The following is a 22,884-nucleotide window of genomic DNA, read 5'->3' on the forward strand; positions in this document are numbered from 1 at the left end:
GAGTCAATAGTGAATTTGAGGAAGTGGTGATAATATGAGGAGGGGGCACATTCAATGCTTAGCAGAGAGGTGACACATAATAGACACTTAATAAATGCTTATTGATGGATTGATTTTAGGAGAAGGAAGTTTTAGAATTTGAAATCTGAACTGGAAAAAGGTAAATTTTGCCAATGTATCCTTTGCTTTTCCTACTTTTGAATATTTCATCATGGGAAGCAATAGCTACCTTCAAAAAGACCCTCTAATTTCTGTCTTTCCCCAGCTCCCTTAGGGCCCTTTAACCCTTCCATTATCCAATATGTGTGTGTGTGTGTGTGTGTGTGTATTATTGTAAAGGTAGTGAGGTATCATAGAGACCACTATAGAAATGTACTTAAGATCAGCCTCCCTGAGACCTTAACTTAGCTGGGCCTCCTGATTTTCCTTCTGTTTTCTCTTCTCTTCTCTTCTCTTCTCTTCTCTTCTCTTCTCTTCTCTTCTCTTCTCTTCTCTTCTCTTCTCTTCTCTTCTCTTCTCTTCTCTTCTCTTTTTTTCTCTTTTCTCTTTTCTCTTTTCCTTCTCTTTTTGTCAGTCCTCTAGTCAGGAGGACTGGAGCTCCAATCCAGCCTCAGATACTTGCCATTTCCTAACTCTATGACCTTGGACAAATCATTTAACCCTAATTGCCTCACATCCAGGGCCATCTCCAGTCATCCTGATTCATATCTGGCCACTGGAGCCAGATAGATCTGGAGGAGAAAGTGAGGCTGGTGACTCAGCACAGCCCCCTTCACTATAATCCAGTTCATGGGTTTGTCATGACATCGCTTCCCTGATGTCATGGTCTTCTTTGAGACTGAAGGATAAATGTCATCATCATATACACACGTATGTATACAATATACACCACATATACATGTAAACACATACAGGTACACACACACAGACACACACAGACACACACAGACACACATATATATGTATCCCGAGATGTGGGATGAAAAGGTCCCATTGTAGAGAAAGTTCTTCCTCCCTCCCTGAATCTCTCTCACTCTCTCTCTCTCTCTCTCTCTCTCTCTCTCTCTCTCTCTCTCTCTCACACATACCTATATGCATATAGATGGATACACACACACACACATATATATATATATACACATATATATGCTATATATATATTATATATATATATACAAACACACATATATGTGTATATATTTTATATATCTGTATCTATATCTATAAATATCAATCTATCTATATATCTATATCTATCAATATCTATCTGTCTATATGTATCTATATCTGTATCTATCTATCCATCTATCTATCATCTATCTATCATCAGGAGGAGGGTAGCAGAGCAGTGCCCTGCCTCTCGGAGGGGCCCCTTTCATCCCGCATCCAGACTCCAGGATCAGGATCAGTGGTCCTCAGGGTTGGCCACAGAGGCGTGGGAGGGGCTCTGGGGATGCTGATGCTGGACTTTCCATCCTCCCCCTCTCCTCGCCCGTTAGGCGGCCCGTTAGCCGGCCCTGCTACTCCCACTTTGCCACCTCTCAGGCAGGATTATTTAAATGTTTATCCTTTCTTCCTTCTTGACCTTACTTGTTTAGTCCGTGTTCCCCTGCCCGGCTCGTTTTGTGTTTCATGAGCTTAGCAAACCGTGGCCTCCAATTCCCCAGTTCTAGTGTTTTCACTTAAGATGAGGAGTGATGAGCCAAAGGTTTCAGGCTCAATCCTTGAGCAAAGGGCCGCTCTGACAGGGATTATTATTTATTTGTCATCTTGGATGTAATAAGCTGTAGGTACAGCATCGAGAGCCCTTGATTTATTGCGCTGTCTGCTGACACTAGCGGGACGCCGGCCGCCGCGCCGCCGAGGATGAATACCACACTGTCAGCTTTGTCGATCTGTCTCTGCCGCCGCGCTCCCTCTCATAACACATTCCCATTTCATGCCAGAATACATAAACAATCTTTCATTATTTTGATGCTTTTTTCATATTTGTTCTTTACAGAACATAAAGTTTGAATTTATGGGTTTCCTTTACATTATTTCAACACACTCCACCATTTTCCGGGTTTGTGGTTTAACTCTCAGAAATTGGCTGCCAGGTGATTTAGTTATTTTGGCTTTCGAGTTTTATAGTTATTTAATATCACAATGCCAGATACGGGAGAAAACGTCGTGCGCGGGATGTGTGGGATTTGCCGTTTAGACTCTTGTCATCAAACTGGCCGTGATCCTTGAACAAGATGCAGGGATTAAAGGGGGCCCTCGAAAGAGTGGGTTCACCCTCTTCCACCCCCCATTTCATAAATATTATTTGGATAAGTGAATAAAGAGTTAAAGGAGCCAGAGGGAGGTAGGGAAGGACAGAGTGTCCAGGGTGGGTGGATGGGATATAATGCTTCACCTAGCTGTAACCAGGGGTGTTGGCTAAATTGGTGACCCAAACACCATCCTCCATTTTCTTTTGCTTTCTCCATCAGCCTAGCTAGCCCAGCATCACTCATTGTCTTGCTGAGTGTGTGTCTCTTCTACCCTGATTCTAGCATCCAGTAGTTCTCTGCTTTTACCTTTTGGTCAAGAGTCTCACTACCATTTAAAAAAATTATTTTATTTTTCCAATTACATGCAAAGGTATGAGTTTATGAGATGCACATTTTTTTTTTACCACCCTCCCTTCTCTCTCTTCTCCCCATGGCTGCTAACAATCTGGCAAAAGTTGTACTTGTACAATTGAGTTTAATACATTTCCATATTAGTCATATTTTCACTGGCATTTTTGAGGGAAAGCAAATGGTTCTGGGTTGTTTTGTTTGTTTGAAATAATGAGTCGCCATTTCTTTTCCATGGTGGTGGGAGCTCAGCCTGGTCAAGTGGTTGGCATACCTACTTAATTTTTTTCAATTATGAAAATTGCCCTGCTCATCACTAGGCCCTAGTACGACCATTTGGAAATATTTCTCCCCTTCTTGCAGTTTCCCTAAAATTTCTTCCTTCTTATCCTTTCACCTTTTGCCATTGCCTTCTCCCTGTTTTAAAGAACAATAAAAATTAAATTCTACGCAAATAACAGATCCACCTAGGAATCAGCTCCAGCTTTTCAAGGAGGCACCTGCGTATTATTTATTTTTTTCCTTGAAATCACTGGCTTTCCAAACATGACATAGGAGGAAAACATTATCATTAGTGCCTGGTGCCACTTTACATAGAATTCTAATGATGTGCAAGTTCTTATCATTGTTAGCACCTCCTGCTCCCATATTTATTTTGGATCTGTTTTGTAAATGGGATGTATCTATTTAACTGCAAACTTGTGGTCTCCCCTCCCCACCCCCCCCCAGTTCCTTAAATGGGGGGGTGTTTTTATTCTTATATATTGCCCAATACCTAGCATAGTGGGGAGCTGGTAGTAGGTGCTTAATGAATGTTTGTTGACGGAATTAGTATTATTAAAGGAATCTAATGCCACTTCCCCCACAAGTATAATTTTATATATGTATAACTGTTTATTCATATACATGTGTATAAATCTACATGGTATATTCACGTGTGTGTGTGTGTGTGTGTGTGTGTGAATATGTATCAATTTGGTCTGGAGACATATGCCATTTTCTTTTTCAGTGACAGCAATTAAATAATTTTCCCAAGGTCACAGAATTAGGAAACTACTGAATTGGACTGAATTCAGGTCTTCCTGACCCTGAGCCCAGTTCTCTATCCATTGCGACATCTACTTACCTCTCTCTCTAGGTGTATATATACATATTATAATATTTTAAATCTCTGCCTTCCATAGGGAAGATGAGAAGGCACTTTGGTGAATTTTCTTTCTTAATTCTAGGTCTGGTTAATTGTTAGTGAAATGATGATAGGCTCAGTCAGGACTAGTGATTTGCATAGAAGCTGCCATATTTGGTGAGGCAAAGCCCTTCTTGGGGATACTACTGATGTGCCCTCCATGACCAGAACCATACTCATTGTGGGAGAAGGTCTTTGGCATTCATGCTCAACTGTATGGACCTTCAAGAACGCCATGTTCCCCACCCTCAGTTCCTTGGGAGATGAGGACAAGAAGAGAGCACAGGAAGACTTTCTGATAACTTGTTTTGAACAACACATCCTTCCCACTCCCCCCAAGATGATAATGAATAGCAACCTTGAACATTGTAAATGCCACATAATTTTTGTCACTTCTTCCCTTTCTCAGCAGCCTTCATTAGGACAGTAGGGAATTTGCTTACCTCACATTACATAGCACAGGCCTGTGCTGGCTGGAAGGGAACCCAAGTTAATTAATATGAGAAATTTGTTTTGTGTCCCTGGTTTTAAAAAAAAAAAGACAGTGCAGGTTGGTGTTGTCAGCAAAAGCTGCTTGTCACTTTGACCTGTTCTGTTAAGTGTTTGATGTGTTTTCTCAGAGTAATCTGTGAATAACATTATAGCCAGCCAGCAGAGAAACCGAGGGAGCGATAGCAGAATTAATATCTGGGAGCGTTGATAATTATATATCAGAATCTAATTTTTAGCACAGAAAATGTGTTAATGACAGAGAGGAAAACAAAAACCACTAGCTTCTCCCAGCAGGCCCCAAAGTGTCATTTATTATTTCTCAGCTGGATATCTATCAAGTTTATGGGTTAATTTTTCTGTAGACTGTTATTTATGGGTTTTTGTTTGTTTTCAGCCATCATTACTAACAATACGGTTAATAGCAATCATTTGTTATCCAGCACCAGGCGTGATGCCTCAGATGAGAGCACTGAACTGAGAATACTCATTTGGTAGCTGAATAAGGCTCTGACAGGGCCCATTTATAACAAGCTCATTCCATAATGTCCATCCTATTAATAAAATTTTGTTGCTGTCTAATTAGAGATGTCTGATGTGTATAGTCACAGAGGAGAGGAGAATTTCTAGTATGGCCTCTTCCCACCCACCCCCAAGTCTCTTCTGTGACAACTCAAGGTCCTCTAGGTATTTAAGACTCCAAGACAAAAGGGACACAGGGTGGATTATGGCTAGGAGTTCATGCTAAGACCTGTAGCTGTACTGCTCTGGAACTGGAGGGTGGGTTGAGAGGTGAGGTGTAATATATCTTATCTATTCATTCCCCTCTATTTGCCCACCAAATCTCCATCCATAACAGGTTTAGCACTGGAGTTGTTTTTTTTTTTTTTTAGGTTTTTTTCAAGGCAGTGGGGTTAAGTGGCTTTGCCAAGGCCACACAGCTGGGTAATTATTAAGTGTCTGAGACCAGATTTGAACCCAGGTACTCCTGCCTCCAAGGCCGGTGCTTTATCCACTGCGCCACCTAGCCACCCCAGTTGTTTTTTTTTTTTAATGCATATCAGAACTTGTGCTTCCAATTGGATGCTGTTCCTCTTCTATGGCATCATAGAAAATGGGAAATAGATATTTTAATTTTAGCAAAGCTGCTATTGCCCAAGAAATTGTGTACTTTTAAACCTTAGAGCTCTCCAGAAATGAATCAGAATCCCTTGGGAGAGAGTGAGTTGTTCCTAACTACTAGTGGTCTTCAAGTGAGGGCTGGCTCCAGCATATTCATCTCTCTTTTGGGTACTCCGGAGAGAGGATTCTTGTTTATGTATGGGTTTGACTAAATGGAAGTCCTGGAACTCTCTTCCAGTTTTGAGAGTCTTTGACTCCTCTTTAGAACTAGTCTTTTGAAACAGCTTCAAGATTATAAACCTCAGCCTTTGAGGATCAACTTGATCTCTGGAAGTAGTCAGCAGTCACCCAAGTCAAGGTTCTTGAATCAGTTAGGTGATTAAGGTGATTTGGATTAAAAAAAACCCCAGCTACCATGCTAAGTGTTGGCATTATGAAGAAATGTAAAAAAAGAGCCTAGCTCACAGTCTAGTGGGAGAGACAAAACGCAACAACTCCATCCAAAGAAGAAGGATAAATCGGAGATTATCAATAGAAAGGAAGCATTGCCATAAAGGGGGATTAGGAAGGGTTTCTTATATAAAGTGGATTTTGACTCAAGGAAGTTACATTAATTTTCTCAGTTGACTTGTAAACAACTTTGGTGGCAGACAATTCAAAGGGGATTTCCAAAACTGTTTTGAGCAGAAGTAATACCTTTGGAAAATAAAAGCAGAATCCTACAATGAAACTTTTCTGCTTCAAGTATATATTTTGTTGAATTGGCTACAAAATTTGTAACCAAGTATTTAGTCACCCTATGAGACCCTATCACATAGACTTTTAGAGGTAGACCTTGAAGAAAAACTGAGGCCAAGTGCATTGAAGACTTCGAGCTCATAACTACATGAGGAATCACTAAATAAGACCACTGTTAATACTTAATAGGTGACATTGATACAGGAGTTTAAGGTTTATGAATTGCATTATATTTCTTGATCTTTCTAACAAGGTTATGAAATAGGTATTATTGAACTCCAGGGTTGTTATGCCACATAAGCAATTTAGTGGAAACATTTTATAACTATGTCAGTTTGGGACTCACTCCTTCAAGATCGTAGAATGGGCCAGATGAACAATGGACCCCTTATCAAGGTACTGGATTTTTATTTTTCAGCCTGTAGTTCAGTTCAAAGGGCATTGTAGTAATTAGGTATGAGAAGGGTGCCTCTCACATGAAGACTCTAATGCATTCTAGTAAATGGAAGCTTAGTTGAATAAGTCATTTTATTAACTAAGAGGGTCTCATATTCTAAATGTAATATGATTTTTTTTTCTCCCCAAGGAGAAAAATGAAAGAAATGTGTAACCTTGGAAAGCTTTTATGCTTTTATTTATTGCTAATTGTCAAGTTGCCCCCACATTGGGTGGGTGGGGGGACCCCCTCAAAACAGTAGTTGAAAATTAAAGGAAGAAATCTTGCAGCAGTTTGGTGGATGCTTGCTCAGATTATACACCTTTGAATTAAGAGCACACAATCAGACAGTACACTGAAGAATGTTTTAAAATAGTTTTGTTGCTAGGTAACTATTTTTTTCCTTTAGTAATCTTATTTTTTTCAACCTGAGAAATCTTTTGCAAATGATCTTTTGAATAAAAATGATTCTTTATTCACCCCCCCCATCCTTTTCCCTCCCCAAAACCCTTCTTTGTTTTATTTTTAAAGGGAAACTTTTTTTTTTTTGATGGAGCAGAATTAAAATTTCCATCCTTAGCAGACTAGGAAAGTGCTATATAGATCTCAGCTTCTAGAAGCCCTGGGCAGGTGTACTGGGCTTTATTTTTTTTCTACCTAAACTGCACTTGACTAGAGCTTATCAACCCTTAATTAGTGATACATTTTCTCCCTGTGATTTCTATTGATGTGTTGTAGAGGGAAGATGGATTGAGCCTCCACCTGACCAGTGTGCGAATTGTTTTAGAAAATTCAACCAATGTCTCTCTCTCTCTCTCTCTCTCTCTCTCTCTCTCTCTCTCTCTCTCTCTCTCTCTCTCTCTCTCTCCTTCTGCCTCTCCCTCTCTCCTCTACCATCTCCCCTCCCTTTTTCTCCCTCTTTCCTCCCATCTTTCTCTCTGTCACACTCTTACACACATTTTCACACACTTACACAAGCACACACTGTCTCTTTCTCTTTCCATTTCCTCTCCTTTTTTCCTCACTCCCTCACTCATCATTCACTCCTCTCTCCTTTTCTCCTTCCATCTCTGTGTCACACTCACTCTTACTCACACAGCCTCTCTCCTCCTCTCTCCAACTCCCCTCCCTTTTCCTACATGCTTCTCTCTGTCATATAGTTACAAACACAGAATGTCTCTTGTTCCATCTCCTCTTTCCCTCCCTCTCTCCATCACTCACTCTTCTCTCCCTCTCCTCTGTCTCTGTCTTTCTGTTTTTGTCTCTCTGTCTCTTCCATATCTGTCTCTGTTTGTCTCTCAGTCTCTCTGTATCTCTGTCTTTCTCCCTCTCTCCATCTTCATCTCTCCTCTTATTTTCTCATCCTTCTCTCTGTCATCTTCTTACAACCCCAGATCTCTCTCTTTCCATCTCCTCTCCTTTTTTCCTTCTCTCCGTCACTCACTCCTCTCTCTCTCTCTCTCTCTCTCTCCCTCCCCTTCTCCCTTCTCTGCATCCCTCACACAGCCACTTTCATCCTTTCTTTCTCCCCCACCCCTCCCTTTCGTTGCACTCCCCTCCCTGGCAGAGGGGCAGAGCGGTTCTCCAGGAATGAGGTCGGGCAGGAGTGTTTTTGCTCGCCTGTGCAATCGAAGGCGACAAGCGCGGGGCCGGGGTCCGCCAGCAGCTGGGGGAGCGCAGCTGGGAGGCGGAGGGCTCCCTGGTGGCAGGAGGATTGCCGGGATGTGATTGTGAGCGCCGGGATGAAGTCAGCGCTGACAAAGTGCGGGGATTGATGGATGGACAAAGCTGAGAAGTGGATGTGAGAATGGATGAGGGCAGAGGGGGAATTTAACACAGACAAACAGAATGAAAGACAGAGAGGAATTGCCTGCTGCACTATTCCCGCACTCAGATCCCACAGCAATTTACTTACTGCTAAGAGAGCGCAGGAGGCTTGTTTGCATCTTGGCCGCTTCTCTTTCAGAATCGGAAGAGGCCACAGCGCAGCCGGAGCCTGCACACGCCAGCTCGGGCTGGCCAGGCTGGCTCTGCGCACCCCCCCTTCCCCAGCTCCCCCAGTTTTTTTTCTCTCTGCTTGACTCAAACAGAATGCTTGATTATTTCCAATAAGTTCACGCAGTGTTCCCCCAGAATGCGTTTTCTTTCTCCTGCCATTATTTTACCGTTTCCACTAAATTTACCATAATCAGTTATTGTTGCTTTAGTGGTGGTAAATAACAATATTTACCGGCTCCTTTTGCAACTGATGGATCGGGAAGAAGACATATTGTTCCTCTATGAAGGCATGCGATAATAATGATCGTTCATGCTTACTATGAAATCCTTTGTGTCAGAGGGGGAAAAAAAAGTTAGTTGCTTTCTTTATCCAATCCTGGAGTCTCCTTGAGTGACTGGAGCTTGGGAAACAGTTGCATTTAAAGGGGGAACGTTAGCACTGTGCCTTCCAAGTCCTCACCTGAGCTGAGCGAAGAGACACTGAGTGGCCAGATGAATCTCTTCGGCAGAAAAGACAAGTCCTGCAACAGCTTAGGAAACTTTTGCAGTTTAAAAGATGGTTTCAGAAAGAGAGAGAGAGAGAGAGAGAGAGAGAGAGAGAGAGAGAGAGAGAGAGAGAGAGAACGAACCACAATAGCTCAAGTTCTTAGTATGAGAAACGGGGGACAACTTTTTAACATGGTATAAGGTGGAGAATTAGAGAAACAAAAAATAGAACAATCAGATCAAATGGGGCAACATAATCTTATGGGATAACTAGATTTTCAAGCCCAAATTTGCCTTTCCCTGGATTAATCTTTTCCGAAAACAAACACAATTAATGGAGGCAGCATTGCCTTGAGAGAACAATCATATTTGAGACTCAAGAATTGTGGGTTCTAGGTGCGGATCCTAAGTCTGACACAAATTACCTCCAAATTATGTGCAACAGAAATTGGCCTTTTTTTGGGGGGGGGGGCTTTTTTTTTGCAAAGTATGGGCTTAAGTGACTTGCTCAAGGTCACACAGATAGGTAATTATTAAGTGTCTCAGACTGGATTTGAACTCAGGTCTCTCTGACTCCAGGGCTAGTGCTTTCACCACTTTGCCATCTAGCTGCCCCAAGGTTACAGATTGGTCTTCTAATCATGGGAGTGGTCTATGAGGCACACTTGATTTTCACAAAAATATCTTATGATGTAGCTGTTTTATACCTTTACCAAAGTGGATAGAGCACTGGCCTTGGGGTCAGAAAGTCCAGAGCTACCTCAGACACTTGAAAATTACTAGCTGTGTGACCTTGGACAAGTCACTTGACCCTCATTGCCTCACATCCAGGGCCATCTCCAGTCATTCAGATTCATATCTGGTCACCAGATCCAAATGGCTCTGTAGGTGCAAGTGAGATTGGTGACTTAGCACAGAACTCCCTCACTCAAATCCAATTCATGTACTTGTCATGGCATCATCTCCCTGATATTATAATCTTTTTTGAGAATGAAGGACATACACTAATTTCAGAGAAAGGATTTCTGGAACATCAGGAGAGTTTCCATTTCAGCTCTTTGGGAGAACCCCCCAGGATGCTTGAGTGAACTGCGTTTACAATTAGAGCCAAGGTCTTTGGAGAAGGGCCTTGGACTTGCTAGAGATGATGAATGGGATGGTTTTTTAATGAAATTAATAAGTTGTCTATTGCATCGAGATCCATGAGACACATTTTCGGGTTTGGCATAGATTATCTATCACTCCGACTTTTAAAAGTGAATTTGTCCCGGAGCCCAGCACCCGTTTTTCCTCTTTCAGACAGAAGACTGGGGAAGATTGGAAGCCTTGCTGGTCATCTTGTCCATATCTAACATCATTTTTGGATAATATGAGTTCAGAGCCTGCTAACCGCTTGGATATTGTATTGTATATTAATCCTGATATTGAGTAATTTTTCAAAGGTTGAAAATTTGACAAGTGATAAAATTAAGTTTTCTCAACCTGGCTTGCATGCAGTTCAAAGGCACAGTTTGATTTAATAGATGGTACCAAGGCCTCTTCCTCCTTGTAATATGGAAACCAGGGTCATTAAAGGAGATTGAAGTCTTAGGGGTAAAAAAGTTGGGAACTTACTATGTGGAGGATTACAAAGCTGAGTTGTTTCTTCCATTTCCAGTGGAGTTTCCTTCCTTTTGCAATCCTCTTGCCTCTTTCTATCTTACACCCTTTAGGAGTTAATTACTATTTTTTTTTCAGAGCTTTTACTTGCTTAATGTCCTAAGATTTTGATCAGAAAAGTGATCATTTAGACCTGTCTCCTCATTTATTTTAAATAAATGCATAAATAAGATACGGAGATGACTCAGTCACCTCTTTCTGTTATCAGTTCATTTTAATTTTATTTTTTCCTTATTATTATATATACATTACATAATTCTTATAATTATTTCATTATATATATATATATATATATATATATATATAATATATACACACACACACACATATGTATATGGCTTGTTTCCATGTTGACATCCCCGTTAATCTATATGCTTCTTGAGGGCAGGGACTATTTTTTGCCTCTTTTGTAACCCTGATGCATCTGACCCAGTAGGTGATTAATAAATGTAGATTGATTGATTAAAATGGGGTAACCTGACCAAGGTCTTATAAGAAATAAAGGGTAGAACTGAGTTTTGAACTCACTTATTTGGAATACTTTGATAGCATTTGATTTTTATTTGTACTGTATGAATTTATATTTATTTGCCAGGCAGAGTTTGTATTGTTGCTTTTGTTTCATCTAATTAACTAGCTATATAAATATTTATTCTTCCCTTTTAAAATTCAACAAAGAAAAACTAGGGCATCTAGGATGAAACATTGGGCCTGGAGTTTGGAAGATTCCTTTTCTTGAGTTCAAATCTAGTCTTGGACACTTACTAGCTGTATGACCCTGGACAAATCACTTAATCCTGTTTGCCTCATCTGTTTCCTCTTGTATAAAGAGTTGGAAAAGGAAATGGCAGACTACTCCTGTAACTTGACCAAAAAACAAACCAAGCAGACAAATCCAAAGTCAAATAGGGTCACAAAAAGTTAAACATGACTGAAAAGAAACACATTTGTGCATATAATATGTACATATATATTAGATCCATTCACACTCCCTGGTTCCTAGTCAATCAGGTAGTCAAAAATCAATGACTATTATAAATCCTCACAATGTACTGTACCAACTGCTGAGAATATAAATGCAAACAAAAAGACAATGCCTGTAAGCCCCCCCAAAGAGCTTCCATTCTAATGAGGGGAAAATAATAGGTAAAAGGAAGCTGAATAAAAGGTATTCAGTTTGGAGACATAATTGAAGAGTACAAGAGTATAGAGAGAAAAAAAGCTTGGTCACCAACTCATTTTGGGTCTTTGGGCTAATCACTTATTTTTCTAAGCCTCAGTTTCCTCATCTTGAAAATGAGAGCATTGGATCAACTCTTCTCTAATGTCAGTTGAGCTCTAAATCAATGATATCAAGACAGTTGGACTATAATATTAGTCATGCTCTTAGGACTGAAAAGATAACCCAGTGGCTAGAGTTTCATCCTACTCTTCCTGCCTATAGGAAAGACCCTGTACACATACTCACTTCAGCATAAAGTATTCATAAATTGAATGTGTTCTCAGTTTGGAGAATGCTGGAATATGTATTAATATATCTTACATTAGTTTTAAAGGGAACAATGGAAATGGAGACAATTAGCTAATTAGGTCAGTCCAAAATAGCCTGTCTCAGTAGAACAGAATACATTGAGGGAGTCACAACTTGTCCCACAAATAGACCTAAACTCATGGTGCTTTAGAAGGAGTTTTGCCTTAGAGTCAGAAGACTTGTATTCAAATCCAAGTGACCCAGCTGTTTATCCTTGTGTGACTTAAAGCCCTCATTTCACTTCTCACTGACTCAATCAACATCATTCCAGAAACATCTATTGAGTTTCTATTATATATGTTATTTTTCTAGACATGAGAAAGACAAAATCTATCCATATTATCTATTTCTATGTGTATATATATGTATGTGAATGTGTATATGAATATTACATATATATATATATATATGAAACTGAAGCTGAGAAAAATTAAATGATTAGCCCAAAGAGACAGAATGAGTAGGTGGTAAAGCTGTATTTCTCACCAGTATTTCTTGTACTTCAGTCATGTCTCCATTCTGAATCTTTGATTCCCTCCTTCCTATTTTAGCTTCTTTTTACCTATTATTTTCCCTCATTAAAATGGAAACTCCATGAGAGCTTACAGGCACTAACTACAGTTTTGTTTCCATTTGAATTCTCAGCATTTGGTATAGTGCATAGTGAGACTTTATAACATTTATTGACTATTGACTGGTGGATTGACTGGCTGTGTTCATCATTTATGCTTGTGAATCTATATAATCAGTTTCTACCCTAAAGGTACTAAAGGGACCTCATTTTCCTCTGTAAAATTAAGCATTGGAATGGATAGCATCAAAAGTCTCCACCTCTGGATTCTATGGAAGGAAATATTAGACAAGATTGGGAGAAGTATGGAATGAGCATCCTTGATCATTTGTGTTATAGAAAAGTAGTATGAAACTCATAGAATTAGGGCTACTGAACCCTCATAATGATCCCAATGGAGGTATATTTAGAAAATTACACATTCATATTATCTGTGTTCTAATATATTTTTATTTATTTTGTTAAATATTTTCCATTTTGATTTTAATTTGGTTCAGGAACACTCTGGAAGGATAGGATATAGAATAACAAAGAGGAGGAAGAGAAGAGCATTGCAGGTAGAAAGATTGCGAGCAAAAATATGGAAGCAGGATAAAACAAAAGGTCATAAGATTGTGGCCCTGGAGATAGAAGGGACCTTAGACATCATCAAATCAAAATCTCTCATTTTCCATATGGTGAAGGGAGGGTTCTTATAGGAAGGAGAAATAGGCTATTAGACTGGAAGAGATAGATGAGGAGTCAGATAAGGGTAGCTGTGTGTTATAGTAGTTAGAGTGATAAACTTGCAATTATGAAAACCTGAGTTCAAATGTGATCGTAGGCATGTATTAGATGTGTGACCCTGGGCAAGTCACTTTTCACTGCTTGCCTCAGTTTCCTTGACAAATCTCTAGTATCTTTGCCAAGAAAACTATAGATGGGATCATGAATAATCAGAGTCATGATTGAAATGACAGAACAACAACAAAGATGTGTGTCTTTGGACAAGTCACTTAATCTGTAAAATGGTGATAAAAATTTCTATCTACCTTATAGAGTTGCTGTGAGCAAGATAAGAAATATAAAGCACTTGGCAAACTTTAAAGTATTATATAAAAATTTGCTGACAATGTTAATAATTGTTTTTATTCTGGCCAAGGACTTAGACTTTATCTAAGAGGAAGATGTTTGGTTCCTATCTTCCTTGGAAACCTTATTACAAACTCTGGAGGATACTTAAAAAATCCTGGTGGGTCTTGTGTTAGTGCCAGTCCATTCCCTCGGACTTGTGTTCTTTGTGCAGGAAAGGGGGTTAGAGTGGGCCATTTGGACTTACTCTGCTTCCCCCTCCCCTGTCTCTGATGACTTTGGTGGCTCAGGTCCATTTTCATAAATGGTAATTTCAGGAGCACATTTACTACACATAAAAGGAAAGTGAATCCGTTTATAATAAATCTTGGTGCGGTGTGCGTGCTATCATTCCCTTCATTTGACCTTGGTGGAGCAGGCTGATGGGGCAGTGAAAAGTGTGTAATGAAAAATGAGTGAGCAGAGTGAAGTGAGCAGTGAATCCGTCTTGTGTGTGATTAGCTGTGAAAATCTCACAAACATGGCTTGGAGTCACTTTTTTCTCTCAGTCCTCTTCAGAACTCTGACACCCCATCCTAGATGCCCTCCTTCGTCCATTCTGACTTTCCACATGGAATCTTTTGCCAAGGGGCTGTACCATATTAGTTGTACTGATCAGGAACCTTTTACCCTCAGAAGGCTAATAGGAAGGATGTTGCATGCCAAGATTACTGGTAACAGACCTGGCAGGGTCCAAGGTGACGTGGAGAGTTAGTCTCTCTGGAGCTCAATAGTGGCTTAGCTTAAGTCTGAGGAATGCTTAGAGAAGGCAGAATGGCACATCAAGGAGATGTGAATGTGATAGAGTGACTTCGGGCCTGGCACTGTAAATCTGCAATTATAATGAAGGACTCAGTGACTCGAGGTTGAGGTTTCCATTAGATCCATCTGAGGCGTCAAGCCCTGTAAAAAGCCGTAGCAACTAGTGGCGATAAATCAGATTTCCCTGGGAATCTTGGAATTCTGCTCTGGACGGTTGGAACACATAAAATGCAAAGTTGCCTTTAACGGTGTGGTTTTTACTGGGGCACGGTGGAAGCTAGCTTTGCGTGGGGCCTGCTGAGTGGCTCCCTGGATCTCAGTTCCTTCCTGCAGCAAGTTTGAGTTTTATAGACGCTATCGTTGCCAACCTCTCAGTGTGAATTCTGTAGGGTGGGGAGCATCCATCTGGCTACCAAGGTTGGGGAAGTTTGGACAACTTTTCCCACATCAGAGTGTAGGTTTCAAATATTTCCCCTAAATACAGAGAAGATACTGTGTTCATTTTAAGAGCCAGAAGAGGGAAGGATGTTTGGGGAAAAAGAGGTTGACCTTCCTGAGTTTACTCATTAGCTAGATTTATGGTGTTTTGGGGATTATTTTATTTTTTCTAGATAGCAATAAACAAAAATAATAGTGACAAAATCCGTTCTACAAATCCTCGGTGGTATGGACCAGTTTGGGAGGAAGCCGCTCTAAATGAGTGATAGCTTAATCTCAAAAGGAATTATTTTAGAAGAGGAAAAAAAAATTGTTTTATGGTTTTCAAATATGTGTCTCCATAGGTAGAAAATAGAGGTTTATAAGTTCATAACCCTGATATTATTTTTGACATTTCATTCTCCCTTTTTCCACATATCCAATTAGTTGCCAGATTTTGTCATTTTTATCTCCAAAACATCTTTTTACCTTTGATTGTGTCTAGTCAAAATAGCTACCATATTCATTCAAACTTTCTTCACCACTCCTGATTGGTCTCCTTGCTTCAAGTCTCTCCCTACTTCAGTTCATCTTCTACACAGTTTCCAAAGTATTTTTTAAAAGGGTAGATCTTTTTCTACTCAATATACTCTAATGGTTTCCTATTTCTTCTAGAATCAAATATACAGTATTCTAGCTTTTAAATCCTTTCATAAACTTACCTCAGCCTAACTTTCCAGATTCATTGTTTTTTTTATTTCCCTTCATGTATTATATGCTGTGGCTATACTTGTGAGCTCTCACCTCCTATCTCATGACATATTCCAAGTCTAGAATGCCCTTGCTCCTTATCTGTGCCTCATAAAATACCTCTCTTTTTTTGGAAAACTCAGTTCAAATACTACCTTCTGCATCAGGGTTGGGAAGCCTTTTTTCCACCAAGGGCCAAATCTTAAAAATTACTCTGCTATATTTGGTCAAACATTTAATTAATTTATCCCTAAAAAGTTCCTAGATTTAGTGACTTTCCAACCCCATCTGTGCTTGCCTTGGTAGCACCAGACCATAGGCCTTATGGACATTCCTCATCCTGTTCTACATGAAGTCTTTTCTGACCTACTATTGCCTTTTCCAAAAGAAAGGTAGATCCTGAAGAGTAGAAATGTTTTTTAATTCTTTATATTTGTATCTCCAGAGTCAAGCATAGTTAAAATTATATTAGCTATTTATTTTTAGCATTCTTTTCCTTTTAGATGTCGGGTTTTGAATTCTCTTCCTTCCTCCTACCCCTCTTCCACCCACTAAGAAGTCAAGCAAAGTGATATCAATTTATTTACATATGAAATTTGAAAAACATATATCCATATTAGCCAAATTGCAAAAAAAAGTTTTCACTCAGTTTATTAGTTCTCCTGTTGGAGGTGGATAGCATTTTTTCATCATAAGTCCTTTGCAATTAATCGTCTTGGACCATCATTTAGATCAGAATAGCCAAGTTTTTCACAGTTAATCATCAATATGACATTGCTATTATTATGCACAATGATCTCTTGGTTCTCACTTTATTTTACATTGGTTCATATAGATCTAACCAACCATGATTTTTCTGAAACCACCCCCTTTGATTTCTTATAATATCATGGTACTTCATCACCATCTTTTGTCACAACTTGTTTAGCTATTCTCTAATTGATGAGCATCTCAATTTCTAGTTATTTGCCAACACAAAAAGAACTGCTATAAACATTTTTGTACATTTAGATCCTTCTCCTTTCTTTGAACTCTTTGAGATACAGACCTAGCAGTCCTCTTGCTGAATCAAAGCCATAATTCCAAATTATTCTTCAGAATGGTTGTACTTATTTCTCCTCAGCCCCCTCCAGCATTTGTCATTTCTGATAGGTATAAGGTGGTACTTCAGAATTGTTTTAATTTTCATTTCTCTTATAAGTAGTGATTTAGTGCATTTAACTATAGATAACTTTGATTTATTCTTCTTGAAAACTGCCTGTTTATTCCTTTGACAATTTTTCAATTGGGAAATGGCTCTTATTTTTTGTAAATTTGACTCAGTTTCCGCTATATTTGAGAATTTAGGCCTTTATAAGAGAAACTTACTGTAAACATTTTTATATTACTCCATTGCCTATGGTACATTTTGGCAAAATGTATCTCTTTTAATTAGTTCTACTTTAGCTTTTGCCTTGTTTGAGATCATTATTGCTACCCCTGTCTTTTTTTACTTCAGCTGAAGTATAATAAATTTTGCTCCCGCTCTGTTTTTTAACATTATATGTGTCTTTCTATTTCAACTGTGTCTCTTGTAAATAATACATTTTTGGATTCTGCTTTTTAATCCATTCTTCTGCCTTCTTCCACTTTATGAGTGAGCTCATCCCATTCACAGTAATTAATATTAACTGTGTGTATTCCCTCCATCCTATTTTCTTCTATTAATCCTTCTCTTTTTTGTCCTGCCTCTCCTCAAAAGTCCGTTTTGCTTCTGACCATTGCCTCTTTTCATTCATGACTTCCTTTTTTTTTTATCATTCTCCCTTTCCCTTCCCCATGTCTCTTATGCCCTTTCCCTCCTCTTTCCCTATTGGGTAAGATAGATTTTAATGTGCAACTGAGTGTGTATATATATTCTTCCCTCTTTGAACCAATTCCAGTGAGAATGAAGTTCAAGTACTGGCCATCAATCCCCCATTTTTTCCCTATCTTGTAAAAACTCTTCTTTGCATGCCTCTTTCATGTGAGAAAAATGTCCACATTCTGCCTCCCCACCCTTTTCTTAATATATCCCTCTTTCTCATGCTTTATTTTTTTTTGAGATTATTCCAACATAATGGACTTAATCTCATAGCCTCTAATTATATAGATTCCTTGTAACTACCCTAATAATGATAAAGATCTTGGGAATAACATGTATCATCTTCCCATATAGAATGTAAAAAGTTAACTTAAAGTCTCTTAGATTTACCTTTCTCAGGTAAAAAAATAGTAAACTTTTAAGCTTTTCTTGAGTCTTTTGTTTGAATGTCAGATTTTCTATTCAGCTCTGATCTTTTCATTAGGAATGTTTGAAAGTCTTCTATTTCATTGTAAGTCTATTTCCCCCCTACCCCTGAAGGATATTTGATTGCAATTCTAGCTCTTTTGCTTTCTGGAATATATTCCATACCATCTACTCTTTTAAGGTAGAAGTTGCTAAATCTTGTGTGATCATGACTGTGGCTCCACATTATTTAAATTATTACTTTTTGACTGCTTGCAACATTTTTTTTTGACCTGGGAACTCTGGAATTTGACTATTATTTTCCAAGAAGTTTTCATTTTGAATCTTCTTTTAGGAGTTGATTGGTGGACATTTTGAATTTCTATTTACCCTCTGGTTCTAAAATGTCAGGGCATTTTTCCTTGATATGTCTTGAAAGATGATATGTAGGCTCCTTTTTTGATCTTGACTTTCAGGTAGTCTAATAATTTTTAAATTATCTGTCTTCATTATATTTTCCAGATAAGTTCTTTTTTCTGATGAGATATTTCTTATTTTCTTCTATTTTTTCATTCCTTTGATTTTGTTATTCCTTGATGGATACATTAGCTTTCAGTTGCCAATTTTAATTCTTGAGGAATTATTTTTTTCAGTGAGCTTTTTTTAAACCTTTTCTATTTGGTCATTTTTGACTTTTCAAAGAATTCTTTTCTTCAGTGAATTTTTGTACCTCCTTTTCCATTTGGTCTGTTCTGCATATTAAGTTGTTCTTCCCTTCAGTAAATTTTTGTATGTCTTTTTAACCATGAGACCTGTTTGGTTTTTTTTTTTAAGGAATTATTTTCTTTAGTATTTTGTACCCTTTTTTGCCAAGCTTCTTGTTCTCTGTCCATAATTTTCTTGTATCGCTGTCATTTCTTTTCCCAATTTTTCCTTTGCCAATCATCTTTGTAATTTTCTCAGGAATTCTTGATGGATTTGAGCCCAATTAGTGTATTTTTTAGGTTTTGTTTACAGCTGTTTTCACATCGTTTTCTTCTTCTGAGTTTATGTTTTGGTCTGCCCTGCCCCTGTAGTAACTTTTTATGGCCTAGTTCTATTTGCTTTTTTGTTAGTTTGCTTGCTTGCTTGCTCATTTTTGCAGCCTATTTTTTGACTTTAAATTTAATATTAAAAATTGGGCTCTTTTTACCTGAAGATCGAGAGAGATTGTCCTTAGCTTCAGACATTTTTTGAGACTTTATTTTCAAAGCTAGTTCTGGGGGTCTGAAGGCTTTCAGTGCTTCCAAGGTGGTTTGATACTGGGAAAGGTATGGCCACTGCTTTATTGGTTTGTGTTCTGATCTTTGCTGAAGAAGGGTCCTTGCTCCCATATAGATGAAAGTGCTAACATTCCTGCTCCTCTTGACTGTGAGATTATGACCAATTCTCTTCCTTTCTTGTAGCCAAAACCCTTTCATACTCCTCTCTACCATAGAACTGTAACCCAGGGTCCTTGCTCCCTTGTCACTGATAGTCCATGCTTCTCTCCACTATGGAACTGCTTATGGGCAACAGAGTGAACAACCTAGCACCAGCTAGCACCAGCTACACCTAGTACCAGCAAAAGGTCCCTTGTAATACTTTCTGACCAGTTGATGGACCTCCTTCCCATCTTTGGGCTGAGAGTACTTCAAACTGCTACTGCTATTGTTGCAATGGTCTCTGAAGTCTGCAGTGCTACAACCTCATGGTCTCATTATAAACCCCTACTCCAGTGTAATAGATTTCGCCTTTTGATGTCTTAAAATTGTCTTAGAAAAGTGGAAAAATATTCTGATCTTCTGTTGTCTCTGTCATTCCAAAACTTGACTGAGTAATTATTTTAAAGTTTTGGGTTTTTTATTGGGGGGGGGATGTTGGGAGAGTTCAGTTGGGTTACTGCCTCTTCTCTACCATTTTGGCTCCTCCTCAACATGGTAGATACTTAATAAATTCCTGTTGATAGTTGTCAGAGGTGGTTCAGTGAATATAATATTGAACTAGGAGTCATGAAGACCTGAGTTCAAATGGCAGAACTCTTCGGTAGCTATGTGACCCTAGGTAGGTCTCTTAATCTCTGTCTTCCTTACTTTCCTCATATGTAAAATGGGGATAATAATTATACCTACTTCCTTGGATTATTGTAAGGAACAAATGAGATAATATTTATAGTGTGCTTAAGCACATAGAAAGCACTATCTTAATGTTATTTAGTATTATTAGCTTTTTTATCTTAAAAGGTTATTATGAGGATAAAATGAGTTCATATTTATAAAATGTTTTTCCAACCTTAAAGTCATATATAAGTGCTATTACTATTATTTTTTGTCAACTTCTTTAATAAAGAGATAAAAGTTCTCCTACCAGTTGCTTATATATTTAAATGGACACATTTAAACTCTGAAAATTGTGTTTTCATAAATTAGGCGAGACACGATCCCCACCATCTTATTTACCCCACCTGTTGCTTAGCAAACTACAAAAAAAAATCATTTATTCAGCTGGTATCATTGTGGATAAAGCAAAAGGCCCAGGGAAGCCAGCTTTGCTCTGACTTATCACAAATACCAAGTTAGCAGAGTCAAATGACTAAGACTTTAGCATAACAGTGATATTTGTTAGTAAAATTATGATTCAGCAACATTGCAGGATTTTATGGTACAGGGTGAGTTTATCTTTAATTAAGTCGAGCCTTCCAAGTCCTAAGCATTGTTTCCACACTTATTCCCAAATTATGTGGATCTTATGCCTCTCAGCATACGCTTTCATGAGCACAGAAAAGAAAATCTCTACCAATACCCAGGAGTCAGGCTTTGTGACAAAACTCTGTTGTGCTAAACAGAATAAATCACACCATCTTGTAGGATCATCAGAAGGGGCTTAGGAGAACTCAAACAGAAAATTAGGGTGACTTCTCATTTTTTCTTTCATTTCCCCAAAGACTTAGACCTTTAGCAAATGTTCTAAGATTGACAATTGCATAACATGTCAGAACAGTTAAGTAATCCTTCAATTAACACTCAGTCCTGCAATACCTCATGGGCCTCACAATTTAAAAGGGACATGGGAAACTTGGACTAGATCCAGAGGAAAGCCACAAAGATGATGGAAGGGTTGGAATATAAGACCCATCAAAAAAGGTTTAAGGAATTAAGATTATTTGGTATGGGAGAGAGAAAGAGGCTTGATGTCTTCTTAGCTCTCTTAAAGTACATGAGAGGTTGATAAAAAGGGGAAAGTGATTGTTCTCCATCTTGACTGTGGAGTGAATGAGAAGAAATGGGTTTTAATTTTGGCATATGATATATGGCAAAAATTTATATTTTCATTTATGGTTATTGTGGTTGAAAACTTATTGGACATGTCATAGAGGATCTACTTTTTGCAGGTGTAGATTGAATCAGATGACTTTGGCATTTTTTTCTGACTCTGAGATTTTAGAATTCTATGAGGTAATGGGAGTGACCCAAGAAATTTGTCCAATCTCTGTTAATGGAGGTTTGTTTGCAAACAAGGGTGCATGCTTATCCATCTGAAATACTTCAGATGTCATTCTCTCAAAAGGCAGTCTTTAATTTTTCCAAGTCAAGCACACAACTTAGTCATACTCTGTTTCCCTAAGATTTTAACTGGAAAGAACAGTAAATTCAAGGAAAAGAACAAAAATGCTTCAGCCAAAGGTTATAATCATTTTACAGGGATTGCAAAATTTTTTACTAAGGGGGAAATATAGTAATAGTTGTGGCAGTTCCTTGTGAACCTTAGGTATCATTACTTTTTCCGAGTAATTTCTTGGATTTTTCAGGTACCAGAAACCAAAGGAAATACAGAGGGTAAGTTCTGTTAAGAATTGTACCCATTTCCCCACTTTTTAATGATAGCATTTATTGGAGCCTATACAAACCTATATAGGAGCCTACATCAAGACATAGCAAAATAATGAGAATGTTTAAAAATCTTTTTAACAAGGAAATATTTAAGGTCTATTATGTTAGAGACCAAAATACTAAGAAAGTGCTCTCTTATCTCTGAGGTTCATATTTGCATCACTTTTGTAAAGTTCATATTTCACTAAGAAAAATTATAAACTTGAATAGTTTGCTACAGAATTTAAAATTCTCATTCAGCATAATAGAAAAATTGTTTATCTAAATTTGAAGTAATAAATGAATGAGCCTTTTTTTCTGAATGCAATTCAAACTTGGGAACTCAATTACAGTAGAACAAGATTTAGGGAAATATAAAAGTAAATTAATGAAGGATGAATGAGAATTAAACAAGTGAAAAAAAGATTCTCCCTGAAGGACAAATTGATAATTATATTTTTCCCCAACATTTTTATTTTAGACACCCATGGCCTGCCAAAATGGCATCTTTGAATATTACTCATTGAACAGACTATAGGGCAAGATTCTGGATCAGAAAAATACAATGGCATATGAACATTTGTTAAGCACTTATGAAGTCCCTGATGCATCTTTGAGCCTTGTGGTGGATGCTAGATTTAGTCTATAGAAGTGGAAGAAGAAGCTCTTATCATAGGAGTTGTCTCAATGGGAAAAGAAAGGTGTGTCAGATGGAACCAACTAGGAAATAATTCCAAGGCTAGAGTTAAAACAGTTTGAGATAGCATGGTATGAATGATATCCTCAAGGAGAAAGAATAGAGACAACAAAGATTTTTTGTGGGGTTGAGGTTGGTCAGAGAGTTCACAGAGATGCTAAAAAATCACTTCGTGTTACTTCATTAGCTAT

At 38.3% G+C, this 22,884-nt stretch overlaps 1 protein-coding gene across 1 annotated transcript in view; it reads left to right on the forward strand.

Annotated features, from left to right (window-relative positions):
• The window catches only part of LRMDA (leucine rich melanocyte differentiation associated), a 1,329,142-nt gene that overhangs the window by 318,089 nt on the left and 988,169 nt on the right, over nt 1-22,884 (forward strand). The gene's annotated exons all lie outside the window — the stretch shown is intronic.

The sequence above is a fragment of the Macrotis lagotis genome, chromosome 4, assembly GCF_037893015.1.
Source record: "Macrotis lagotis isolate mMagLag1 chromosome 4, bilby.v1.9.chrom.fasta, whole genome shotgun sequence".
Classification (NCBI taxonomy): Eukaryota; Metazoa; Chordata; class Mammalia; order Peramelemorphia; family Peramelidae; genus Macrotis; species Macrotis lagotis.